Raw genomic sequence first — 12,140 nt, forward strand, 5'->3', positions numbered from 1 at the left:
CCACAATTCCTAAAAAAGGATTAGAAAATCAGATATTTGGAGAAACTCAAGAGTTTCACAGGAGGCAGACCCGTATAACCCAGCTGCTGCAATTAGCAGGTAAAAACTCTTACGTTTTGCTCTAGGACATACAGGAAATCACTAGGAAAGCTCATTAGAGAAACAGACATTTGTTAAAAATCAAATAGACATTCTGGAGTTAAAAAATAGAATATCAAAAAAGAAAAACGTACTAGGCAAGCATAACAGGAGAGTGGAGACGACAGCAGGTGCAGTGAATGTGAACACTGACCTATAGAAATCAATGAATGTGAACAGAGAACAAAAAGATGGGGAAAGCTAGCAAGGTCTCAGAGGAACCGAAATACATGCAGTTAGCATAATTAGGGGGCTTCCCTGGTGGCTCAGATGGTAAGGGATCTGCCTGCAATGTGGGAGACCTGGGTTCAATCTCTGAGTTGGGAAGGTCCCCTGAAGAAGGGAATGGCAACCCACTCCAGTATTCTCGTTTGGGAAATTCCATGGACAGAGGAGCCTAGCAGGCTACAGTCCATGGGGTTGCAGAGAGTTGGACATGACTAAAGTGACTCACACACACACAGTGTAATTAGAGCCTAGAAGGAAAAGACAGAGCGGGGATGGCACAGAATGTTTGCCAAAAAAGTTTCCAAATTTGATGAAAGACACAAATGCGCATATTCAGGAAGTTCAGGGGTTCTTTGGTGTTCCAGTGGCTAAGACATCAGACTCCTAATGCAGGGGGATCACACTCCTAATGCAGGGGGATCACACTCCTAATGCAGGCCCAGTCAGGGAACTAGATCCCACATGCTACGACTAAGACCCAATGCAGCCAAATGAATAAATAAATATTTTCAAAAGAGTCCAAAGAGTGTAGGGTGATAGACAGTATATAGAACATCTCTACTCGAATCTTATCAACACTCTCTCTTGCTTTGTGTGTCATTAGAACAGACCACCCTGTGACTGCTGAAATGCCTTTTTGCTTCTGATGACCTTGAAATTGTCCTGGAAACTTTCTTTTACATCCTCATCCTTGTTTTGATAGAATATGATCAGAATACTTCCTCCTTTTAGGATTTAGCTATTCCTAAATTATTTTAATATAATGTATAAAAATTTTTTAACTCTAAAATAAACAGTTGAATTTGAAATACAACTGAAGTTAAGAAACACAGGTTCAAAGGAAATAGGGGGTTTAGATGGTATCAAAGCCATCTCTCCCTCTCTTAGTTTTCAGTTTATCCCTCAAGGTCACAGAATGAACCTGTGGAGGCCAAAGTCCGATCCTCCTTCCAGAGGAAGGCCTGCGTTTCGCAGCAGCTGGAGTGGGACCGTTGCACGTTTGTGGCCTGTCTCTCCATGGCCCTGACGTGACAGGAGGGGGTGATCTGTGTTGTCTCCAGCCTGCCCTCCTTGCTCTGCTGGGAGCACGTGCCCCCTGGATCAGCCGACCAGGACCAGGGCATGCCCCGGTCACCAGAGACTGCAATTGCACAGTCGTGTGAGTGCTCCACACGGTGTTCCTTGGAAGAAGCCGGGCCAGGCACTAAGCAAACAGAACCAGAAGCAGCTTCCAGACACTTCTCCGAACAGGAGGCTCCGTTCTCAGTCCCTCCCGGCAGACCGGAATCAGCCCTTCAGCTCAGACCAGCGCCTGGAGGTGCACTTGTGGCCCAGGCTCCGGGGGCCGTCCACAACGACAGTGATCCACAGCATCTGCCGCCCACGCCGTCCCCTCCTCCCCGAGCAGGCTCCGTAAGAGCCCGTGGACGGCAGTCTCCCGCTCTCGCTGGGTCTCTGCACCACCAGCCTCGCTACATGGGGGCGTCTGGACGGCGTGCTATGTTCTGCAGAGAGGGGCGTTCGCCCAGGCCTGCATGAAGGCTGGAGGTGACTCAGTGGCTCCGGCTGCCCCCTGGCTGGCGTTGGCAGTGGGTCTGTTTCTGCAACCTGGACACGTGATCCTTCCTAGCATCACTGCCCCTGCCAACGTCTCGCAAGTCAGCCATCTGACTTATTAACAGCGATGAGTCCATTAGCACTGACAGGCACCTGGATCAGCTGCGAGCAGCCTCGGCCCTGTTGGTGACCAGGCACACACGGGGTGGTGGGGCCGCCCTCTCCCTGGGCTGTCACCAAGGGACTACAGGAACCAGACCAAGACACGCACAGTGATGGGGGGTAAGGATCTCCGCTAAAATTAGAAATATTTATGACTTGGCTCAAAACCTTAAATTGCTGTAAAAACAGGACATTAAACACACACACACCTCTCTGCGGCATAACTGGCCTCTCCCTGCTTGTTTCAACCACTCTTCCTTAATGGCACGTAACGATCAAGAAGCAATGCCAGAATCCCACCCCGGGCTCCTGTTGGCAGAGTGCCCACCTGCTTTGAAATCTAGGTTACTAAAATCATCACATGCATTCTTAAAGGATTTGGAAAAGTGATTAATGTGTTTTAACCCACACGCATGCACTGAAGGGAGACAGCGGCTGCCACGTCCACGGGGGGAATGTGCCTCACGGTGGGCCTGAGCGGGTCTGTGCAGACGGGTACAAGTGGGCGTCTGGGCAGAGGCTCCGAAGGCACTTCTGTGAGGTAAACACAGAGTGGCTAGAGCCAGGCTGAGCTGGACAGAAGTTCTGATTATCTTAAATAATGCGGCTTGCTTTATATACAGTGGATGGAATGTTCTAAAATAGCCTCCTGCTTTGTAAGATCAAGAGAATTGCAAAAATCCCTCTGAGAGATGTTACCCATTGTGGCTTCAAGAATTCCAGGGATGCCTGGCTGGTCTATTTTAAATCCTGGTGTCACTCGCCCTGCGTAAACTCAGAAATTTGTAACACAGGAGAGCAATCTGCAGCAAATAATCCCAGGCTGGAAATTTTAGCAGTTTTATCTTGTGGGGCTGTGGTGAACTTCAGATAGCTTTAATGAGTCAAGTGCGCTATTGATATTTCAGTTCCATCCTATGAAGCAACAGAAATAGCTGGTAGAGGAGGCCATGTGAGGGGGCAATGCTGAGGGATGCCAGACGTCCTGTGGCCAGGGACGTAGCTCGTTCCCAGACTTGAAGACATCAGTTCTAGAAAGGGCTGTCTAGAGTCAGGAAAGATGTTTGCCAAAGCACTAACCAGCTACAATCCATCGAGTTGAGCTATAAAACCCAACGCGCTGAGACACCAACATTGTAATACCAGAGAGAGGGTCATAGCCTGAAGACCGAACTTGATTGGTCACTTCCATGGCTCAGATACACACCTCGTTGTTGCCGTTCAGTTGCTCAGTCATGTCCGACTCTTTGCAGCCCCACAGACTGCAGCGCACCAGGCTTCCCTGTCCATCGCTATCGCCTGGACTTTGCTCAAACTCATGTCCACTGAGTCAGTGATGCCATCCAAACACCTCGCTTCTGTTGCCCTCTCCTCCCGCCTCAATCTTTCCCAGCTTCAGGGTTTTCTCCAATGAGTCAGCTCTTCGCATCAGGTGGCCAAAGTATTGGAGCTTCAGCTTCAGCATCAGTCCTTCCAATGAATATTCAGGACTGATTTCCTTTCAGTATTCAGGATTGACTGGTTTGATCTCCTTGCAGTCCAAGGGACTCAAGAGTCTTCTCCAACACCACAGTTTGAAAGCATTAATTCTTTAGCACCCAGCCTCTTTACGGTCCGACTCTCACATCCATACATGACTAGTGGAAAAACCACAGCTTTGACTAGACGGACCTTTGTCAGCAAAGTGATGTCCCTGCTTTTTAATACACTGTCTAGGTTGGTCATAGCTTTTCTTCCAAGAAGCAAGCATCTTTTCATTTCACACCCCTTACCTTGCTGCTAACCTGTTGCTCCTGTGCCAGGGTCTTACCATGCCCATTGTGTGCTGGACACTGGTCTGCCTTCCCGGGGCTCCTCTCAGGCAGGGATGCATCTGCAGTGTCCACCTGCCTTGTGAGGAGGGTGAACGGTGTCTCCTAAAGACAGAAGCCGGCAGAGTTCAATAGACACTGTCAGCTCCTGTTTGGGCTGGTGAATCCTGAGGACTGTGAATGAGCCATATTCCTCTTTCCCGTTTTCTGAGTTTCCTACCCCAACTCCAGCTTGCTCTAAACTCTGTGGCTTCTAATAGGAACAAAATCCTCATGAGACTGATAAGGGTCAAGCTGATTTTTGATGTATAAATACAGTCAACCTAGATTCTAAAATTTGAAAATAAAGCAAGCTACCAATTTCTAGATATGACTCGTGCTGTCTGTAGAGTTTCTGATAATTTTAAATGAATTAATTTTCCTTCTTGACAAATTGATTTAACTCTCTGATTATTGACAGATTATATGAACAATCCAAATGCCAGCCTCTGTGGATCAACCCCTGTATTATTTCTTCACAATAAGACCCATTAGTTCAAAAGCCTGCTTACACCAAACTCAATTTTTCACATATCCAGTTATTTAAAAAAAAATCCCAAACAAGCAGATTTTTGGCCATTTAGAGTCTATTTTCTTCGCATCCCTAGGAAGTATCACCTGATGGTTAGAAGAGAAAGGATGGAAACAGATATGCTAACGTCTGTCAAGAGAAGCTGTGACGATGACTTCAATATCAGACAGAAACAGGTTTCAAAACAAAGGATGTTCCCAGAGCATCGGGTGGTTGTGCAGTGGTTCAGGAGTGGGCGCGGCACCGCTGCAGGGCTCCAGACACACGCAGCGAAAAATGGTGAGACTCACAGGGCTGGGGATACCAGAGACGTCTTCTCTGAAATGATTAAACAAATAGATGGAAATCAGCAAAAATATCAACCAACCTGACTTAGCTGGCACTGACAGAACCTTCGTCCCTTCAAGTACACTTACTGAGACTACATTCTGGGCCACAGAATGAGTATATGTTTCTATATGAACACAGATGCAAATATTCTAAACAAAATGTCAGCAAATCAAATACTATATATAACACATGCATTAAGACTAAGTGAGGCTTAACCCAGGAATGCAAGTTTGGTTTAACATTCAAACATCAATCAACATATTTTACCATATTAATAAACTGAAAAAATTGCCTGATGATCTCAATGGACACAGGAGTATTTGACAAAATCCAGCTTCACAGTGCACTGGACACAGGAGGGAGATTTCCTCGCTCTGTAAGGTGCACCTGAGGGTGAAATGCTGATGGCTTTGCTCCTAAATCAAGAACAAGACAAGGTCATGGCTTTCACTGCTTCTACTCACTGTTGTGCCAGGTGGCTGAGAGTCCATTCAGGCAAGAAAAGGAAATCAAATGCACCCACCCAGGTTAGGAAGGAAGAACAAAACCTGTCCTATTTACAGACAACATAATCAGCTATGCAGAAAATCTAATGGACTCTACATAAAATGATGCAAGAATTGACAAGTTAGAATGTCAAGAGTGCAGGGCACAAAATCAATATGAAAAATCAAATGCATTTCTTTACACAGTCAGCCCTTTGTATCCACGCGTTCTGCATCCTCAGATTCAACCACAGATCAAAAATATTTTTTTAATTCCAAAAATTTCCAAAAAGCAAAACTTGAATTTCCCGTGTGCTGGGAACCATACATATAGCGTTGCGTTTACCAGCATCTGTATAACATGCACTCTGTATCCGGTATCAGCAGCTATCTAGAGATGACTTGAAGCTTATTGGAGAATGCGTGTAGGTTATTTTATAGAGGAACTTGAGTCTCCTTGGATTTGGGCGCCCTCAGGGGCCCTGGAACCCGTCCTCCGTGAAGACAAGGAAATGACTGCATGCAGTGAATGAGGAACAACTGGGGATTTTAACTAAAAACACACCACCATCTGCTGTGGCATCACATGTGACTAACTCCAGCATGGGAGCGTGAGACCCGTGCAGCTCTGCAGCGAGGACTCACTCCCGAGCTAGTGGAGAGACACACCTCGTCCCTCGGGAGATGCAACACTGTCCAGATGCCAGTTCTTCTCAGCTGATCTGAAGATTTCAAGTGACCCCAGTTGAAACCCCAGCCAGACTTGTACAGCCTCAGTTCACAAGCGGGTTCCATCCAGCCTTCACCAGCGTCAAAGTGAAACCCAAACCCCAAACCAAGCAGCCTGATCGTGGACATGGGACACACGTCAGTCCTATCTTTGGTCACACTTTTTTCTTTCTGTGTGATGCATTAGTTTTGTTTGTTTGCATTTTTATTTTGATGAATCTATTTTTGGGAGAAAGAAAGGGAAAGACGTTTGTTACAGGAAAACGGTGAACCTCCCTAGAGGAAGAAGGGAAGCCACACTTGAGAGCGGCCAGGTCGGGAGGGACTTGGTCTGTGAGGGGCCCTGATGCTTCAGCGGACAGCTCTGCAGAGCCTGGGCCGGGAGGGTGGCCTGGGGTGATGCCCAGGTCCCTGGTGTGGGAGCTGGCAGCCCCGGCGCCCCCTGTCCCAACAGCAGCCACCCGTCTGCAAGGCCCCATGTCTCCTGCCTCCTGGGGGCAAGTGCACTTATGGTGTCATGGGCCATGCTGTCCACGTGTGTCCACTGACTCAGCGGCTGCCAAACTTCTGAATTCTCTACCCATCCTCCTGGAAAATCTTTGAGTATCTCTACCCTGAAGGCATATACTTACCTATTTATGAATTACGTATAAGCATATATTTGATCATATCACTATAGCACACGAATTGTAAAAAGCTGCAGAAACGACTCTAAAATGAGATGAAAACAAATACACATGATCACTTTGGAGCAGGTTCCAGGCGGGGCCTCGTGGTCCACCATATCTGCCAGAGAGGACGGAGGGACCCCCGAGCAGAGGCCCCTGAGGCCCGGCCACCCCCACGCCCCCTGCTCGGATCTGCCTCACTTCAGAGGACCAGGGTGGCAGGAAGCGAAGAACCATCCGACGAGACGTTCTCTCTGCCCTCCTTGTCACTCAGAGCAGCTGTCTTCCTCCTTCCTCCCCACCGCATGGAGTACGATCACCCTCCCTGACCGGAGATGCCGACTAACCTTCCAGGACGTTTGTTGTTTATCCACGGGACCAGCCTGGGTCGTCACACCAAGAGTGGGTCACAGAGGAGCCAGGCAGAGGACCGTTCCCATGAAAGAGATCAGAGAGAAGGTTTTTTTAAACAGCTAAAAATAGCAGAGTAAGCAAGGGCCACTGTATAAACTGCTCCTTTTCATATCAAAATTATCTGAAGGAAAGCACCCAGAGGACACTCCCTGCTCAGATCTGATGCCGCCCCAGGGCGCATGGCGCCCACGCATGGGTTCCTGGGACCCGGTCACTCCCACGGGGCCCTGGGAGCCTCCCACCACGGCCTTGTTAGATGGCCGAGTCACACGTGTCCCCCGTTGAGGACAGGGTGGCCGGCACCCCCACCAGAAAGCAGGGGTATGGAGAGTGCCTTCGGGGCTTCTGCTCCAAGTTCCCAGAGGCGATTCAAGACGCACCAAGACACACTCTTGACTGTGACTCAGCCCCTGCCCTGAGCTCTCTCTGAGTCAGTCTTCCCTCGAGGCCATCTGGGGAGAAGGGGAGAGCTTCTCTCCTACACCGGGTGGAGGCCTCCTCAGATCTGGCAAAGGCACCACTCTCTCGTGGCTCTGCTCTGCCCCCTCACCCGGAGGCCAGGCTCTCCCACCCCCAGAGCCTTCCTGGAGCTTCTGCTGCCCACGAGGGCTGGGAGGTGGGTGAGCGGTGGTGTGGACCCGGGCGTGTGCATTCCCATGCATAGTGCATACCTAGTGGGCGCCAGCTCAGCACACTCACCCATCAGTGAGGACAAGAGTCGCAGGCTCTGTGCCAGGCCGCCGCGTCCCCGGCCGCAAGTGCCGCACTTGGCAGCGGCCACAGACCCAGGCCCTGACCACATGGGAACGCAGGCCACCGGCAGCTCAGTCCCTTAAACCCGCAGCCCCGCCTTCCGGGAGCAGGGGCTCGACAGGAGTGAGCGCCTGGGGAAGACAGAGCCTCGTCTTTCCCACCAGGAACCCTTGGTCCACAGAGGACGGGGCTGGAATTCCCGTAGACACGCGTGTGCGAAACGGCCAGCTCGCCAGGCCCAGGAACGAGCTCGCCAGGCCCTGGAGCGGGAGTCCTCCTCTGGCAAGCGTGCAGTGTGCTGAGTCCTCTCTGAGGGCCCAGCAGGCCGTCCTCGCGGGCATCAGGCCCAACCCCGATGAGAGGAGGGCCCACTGGGCTTTGGGTCCAGGGTTGGATGCCTTTCCAGACGTTCCCTCCCGCCCCTCGGGCCCCGGGGACCACAGCACAGCCTGGAGCAGCAGACGGGTCCTCGTTTTACGGAACGAGCATCCCTTTGGAAGACTGTCAACAGTGCAGAAAATGGCAAGAGAACCTGGAAAACGGCTCAGGGTCAGGATGTGAGATCCACAGGATCCAGCCTGCTCCTCACTCCAGGGGTCCAGCCACCCGGGCACCCCTCAGCACACTCCACATTCTTGTCTCTCTCGACCCTGCAAAGCCCACTTCAGGGGCCGTTTGGACAGTGAATGAGCATCCAGCAGAGCCTGGAACGCTAGGGGAGACGCGGACAGCAGGTGTAAGCTGAGGGCTGGCACCCGGGCTTGGGGGCGGGTGGGCTCTGAGCCCCTCCAGACCTCTGCTGATCCATGCAGACGGAAAAGCCGTCCACGGTGTGAATGTCGACACCTGAAAACTCTAAATGAGAAGCTCATTTACGTCTTTGCTGTGAGAGAATCCATCCCTGGGCGGCTTCCTCAGCCCTCCCCGCCCGCTCCTCCTGCACTTTCTTGGGGCCCCCGGAGGTGAAACAGGAGCCCCTTGTGAGGATTGTGGGCGGGGGAAAATGGTTCAAGGAATTCGGGACACACCACGAGGATTATTTCCGGGGCATAATGATTCGTAACTTATGATCACACATCTATCAGGCTTATCTGGGAACAACAGATGCGTCTCGAGGGTGCTGATCGAGTGTGTGATGACACTGCTGACCTCCTTGTATCGTTCCTCCCAGCAGCGACCTCAGTTAATGGTGTGCGATAAGGTCCCCCCAGGCCTCTTCTGGGCCAGATGGCGCGTGTGTGGCCTGCGTGGCCGCCCCTTCACAGCGGCGTCTCCGAGCCTTACCTTTCCAGCCCGAGAGCCTCTGTGAAGTGCAGAGGGGAGCAGCCGCAACACAGCCGTGCCCGGTGACCCCATCTTCAGAAACGCGCCTCCTCAGCCACCCTGGCTGCTGAGCTAAGACCTGCAAACATGACGAGAAAACAAAAGCCTCTGGGCGTCGGAAGGTGTCAGCGGCGCGTGATCTCAGACTCCCCACGTGGCGCCTCCAGCAGCCGCCCGCCCTGTGCTCCCCACTGACTTCTGTTTTCTAAAACGTTCTCAGCGTCTCGCAGGTGGTCAGCTGGTTTCCATAGCTTTCTAGGTGCACAACCACACCGCTGTCCACACTGCCCCTGGGGCCGGCCTCCTTGGAACCAGCTTTACGAAGCCTGAGGCGGCTGCCATTGGCCTTTCGGAGGAAAGGTTTGCCAAGCCCCGCTCAGCTCACACCCGAGGACCGGACTTAGGATCCAGGGCCTGGCATATGGCTGTTGGTCGTGTCTGTCCCTCAGCACAATAAAGGGCTGCTATCTGTGTTTGTAAACACGAAGGCCCAGAGGGAACAAGCATGAGCGATAATTAAAATGCAGTTAATTAAGGCAGCGAAATAGGTGCCATCAACAGTTACATCGTATACAAATACTTGTGTGGCGTGTTGACTCTGAGTCTCCTCAAACGCCGATTCCAGCCTCATCGCTAATTAGGACAATTATTATATTTGCTTGGGTAATAGCTCCTCTTTATCTTCCTCCAAGTAAGTTAAATGCATATGCAAATACACATCAAATGCCAAGATGATTTTCATCCTCTGACCTTTCAAAACTTATCTGAGCCTTTGTAAAGGCGGGGCTCCTCGTGAGGAGCAGCAAAGGCCAGGCCACTGGGAACCACTCTCCCAAACCCCACAAGAGAGACGAGCAGATAACAGTTAAGGGGTCAGCCTCAGGCCGCCACGTGAAGCCACCAGCTGGAAGGTGGAATAAAATGCAGGCAAGTACAAGCAGGCATTGGGTGCGACCATAAAATTTAAGGACGCATAGCAACCAAGAAGCAAATCCACTGGGTTCTGAGGTTGGGATGTAACAGCTCAGTATCCACAGTGCTGACACTCTGCCTGACCAGGGGCTTCTCGCAGCTGCCATGGATGAATGAACTGCTGCTGCTGCCGCTAAGTCGCATTAGTCGTGTCCGACTCTGTGCGACCCCATAGACGGCAGCCCACCAGGCTCCCCCGTCCCTGGGATTCTCCCAGCAAGAACACTGGAATGGGTTGCCATTTCCTCCTCCAATGCATGAAGGTGAAAAGTGAAAGTGAAGTCGCCCAGTCGTGCCCGACTCTTAGCGACCCCATGGACTTCAGCCCACCAGGCTCCTCTGTCCATGGGATTTTCCAGGCAAGAGTACTGGAGTGGGGTGCCATTGCCTTCTCCTGAGAAGTGGCCAATTCTCAAAAGGTAGGAGCGGATGATTGTTCGTAGAAACTTTCAGGAGCGTGAGTTTGGAGGCCTCCCAGTGCGGCCCCTTCCCGGGCCTCCTCTCCTCTCTCCCCTCTCCTTGCGCCGCTTCCCTTGTCTTTCCTCTGTCTCCTCTCGCGCCTGCCAAACCGCCCCTTGCCTGTGGGGGGAGCAGGGAGCAGACAGCCCCCTCAGGGACAAGTAGGATGGGGAGGGGTGGGGGGACCAGCTCTCCCTTCATGAGCATTGTGGAGAACATGCCACCTCGATCATGAGCTTCCCCCAGGATCAGATGTGCCCTGGTTCCCAGAGTGTCCTCGAAGGCAGCAAAACACGCCCGCTCTCCGTTGGGCGTTGTCGGGCTGACAGGGGCTCCTCTGTGCTCTCTGTCTCTGGTTTCATCAGAGCTGTCTGTGCGTCATCTAAGTCCTCCTGCCCTTCCTTCCAGGAGCTCACAGTCTAACCGAAGAGATGAGAGGAAGGCACACACTTTAGGAGAAGGAGTGTTTCAGGAGCTCCTGTCAAGCACAAGCCCCTCTCAAGAGAAAATTCTGGAAAATTCTGGGCTGCCAGCCTGGAGTCCACGAACCCTGAGCAGGACCCCTGCCCTCTGACTGTCTTCACAGCGTGTGTGCCCGGCGACCTCCGAGGAGAGTCTAGCTTCCCGCCAGTTCCTGCAAGTGCCACCTCCGTGGTCCTCGTGACGGGATCCTTATTTTTCATAGAACATGACACAGTCCTGGGACCGTCAAGATGCTCACCAGCAGTGTGAGCCCATGGTACCTTATTTCCAGATCCTTCTCTTGAACCTCTTCCACACGCTCAGTTCTAGCATCAGAGTCTAAGTTCTGGGAAGGAAGGGCAGTTACACTGGAGCAGTGACCCTGGGGGCTGGCTGGGCTCCAGACGCCCGGCGGTTCAGCACCCGGGAACATGGTGTGAACTGCAGTTGGGCAAGAACAACTGATGATTAAGGTCTGAGAGTCACGGCAGTCCCTGAAGTGATTTTAATATCAGAACCTCTACAGCTGGAGGAACATTTTCTTCTCTTGAATTAATTCAGTTAAAATTAAAGAAGATTGTTTAATGCCTTGAAAAGTAGGTGCGTGTCTCTCTTTTCTGGTTCAAAGATAAGAAAGACCAGGATGGGGAAAAGAAGTTGACGACATAATTCATCACCCTCTGTTTCCATGTCGACTGGGAAGGAAGCCCATTTGAGTTTTAAAGAGTCGCGTGTAACATTTAGAAACATGAATCAGATTAAAAATCCATATGCTGTTTTTACAGAAATAAACACGGGGAAACAGAGTGCGTGAGCCGCTGCTCTGAGCTAAGCAGGACAAGCTCACTGGGTCTGATGGAACGGTGACAGTGTCGGTCCTCAAAATAAGCACAGGGTGTAAAAATACCCCCTCCAAACCCATGATTAATACCTTTAATTAGAGATGTTTTACCTTGCAATGACTTGACAAGTATCCACTCCAATTAGAAATGGTTCACACACAACCAAACTAATGTCGTGCTTCCTCATTTAATGGCAAAATTAATCTGGAAAATGTAATTAAATAAGCACTATTTTT

At 51.1% G+C, this 12,140-nt stretch overlaps 1 long non-coding RNA gene across 1 annotated transcript; it reads right to left on the reverse strand.

Annotated features, from left to right (window-relative positions):
- Positions 1 to 3,028: 3,028 nt before the first annotated feature.
- LOC138984924 (uncharacterized) lies at positions 3,029 to 12,109 on the reverse strand. Its single transcript, XR_011462175.1, has 5 exons — positions 12,015 to 12,109; positions 9,131 to 9,248; positions 7,027 to 7,062; positions 5,065 to 5,213; positions 3,029 to 4,785 (listed from the first exon to the last, which is right to left on the reverse strand). It is a non-coding gene; the product is annotated as an uncharacterized lncRNA (long non-coding RNA).
- Between the last annotated feature and the right edge of the window lie 31 nt (positions 12,110 to 12,140).

Source organism: Bos mutus, chromosome 23 (assembly GCF_027580195.1).
Source record: "Bos mutus isolate GX-2022 chromosome 23, NWIPB_WYAK_1.1, whole genome shotgun sequence".
In the NCBI taxonomy this organism is placed as follows: domain Eukaryota; kingdom Metazoa; phylum Chordata; class Mammalia; order Artiodactyla; family Bovidae; genus Bos; species Bos mutus.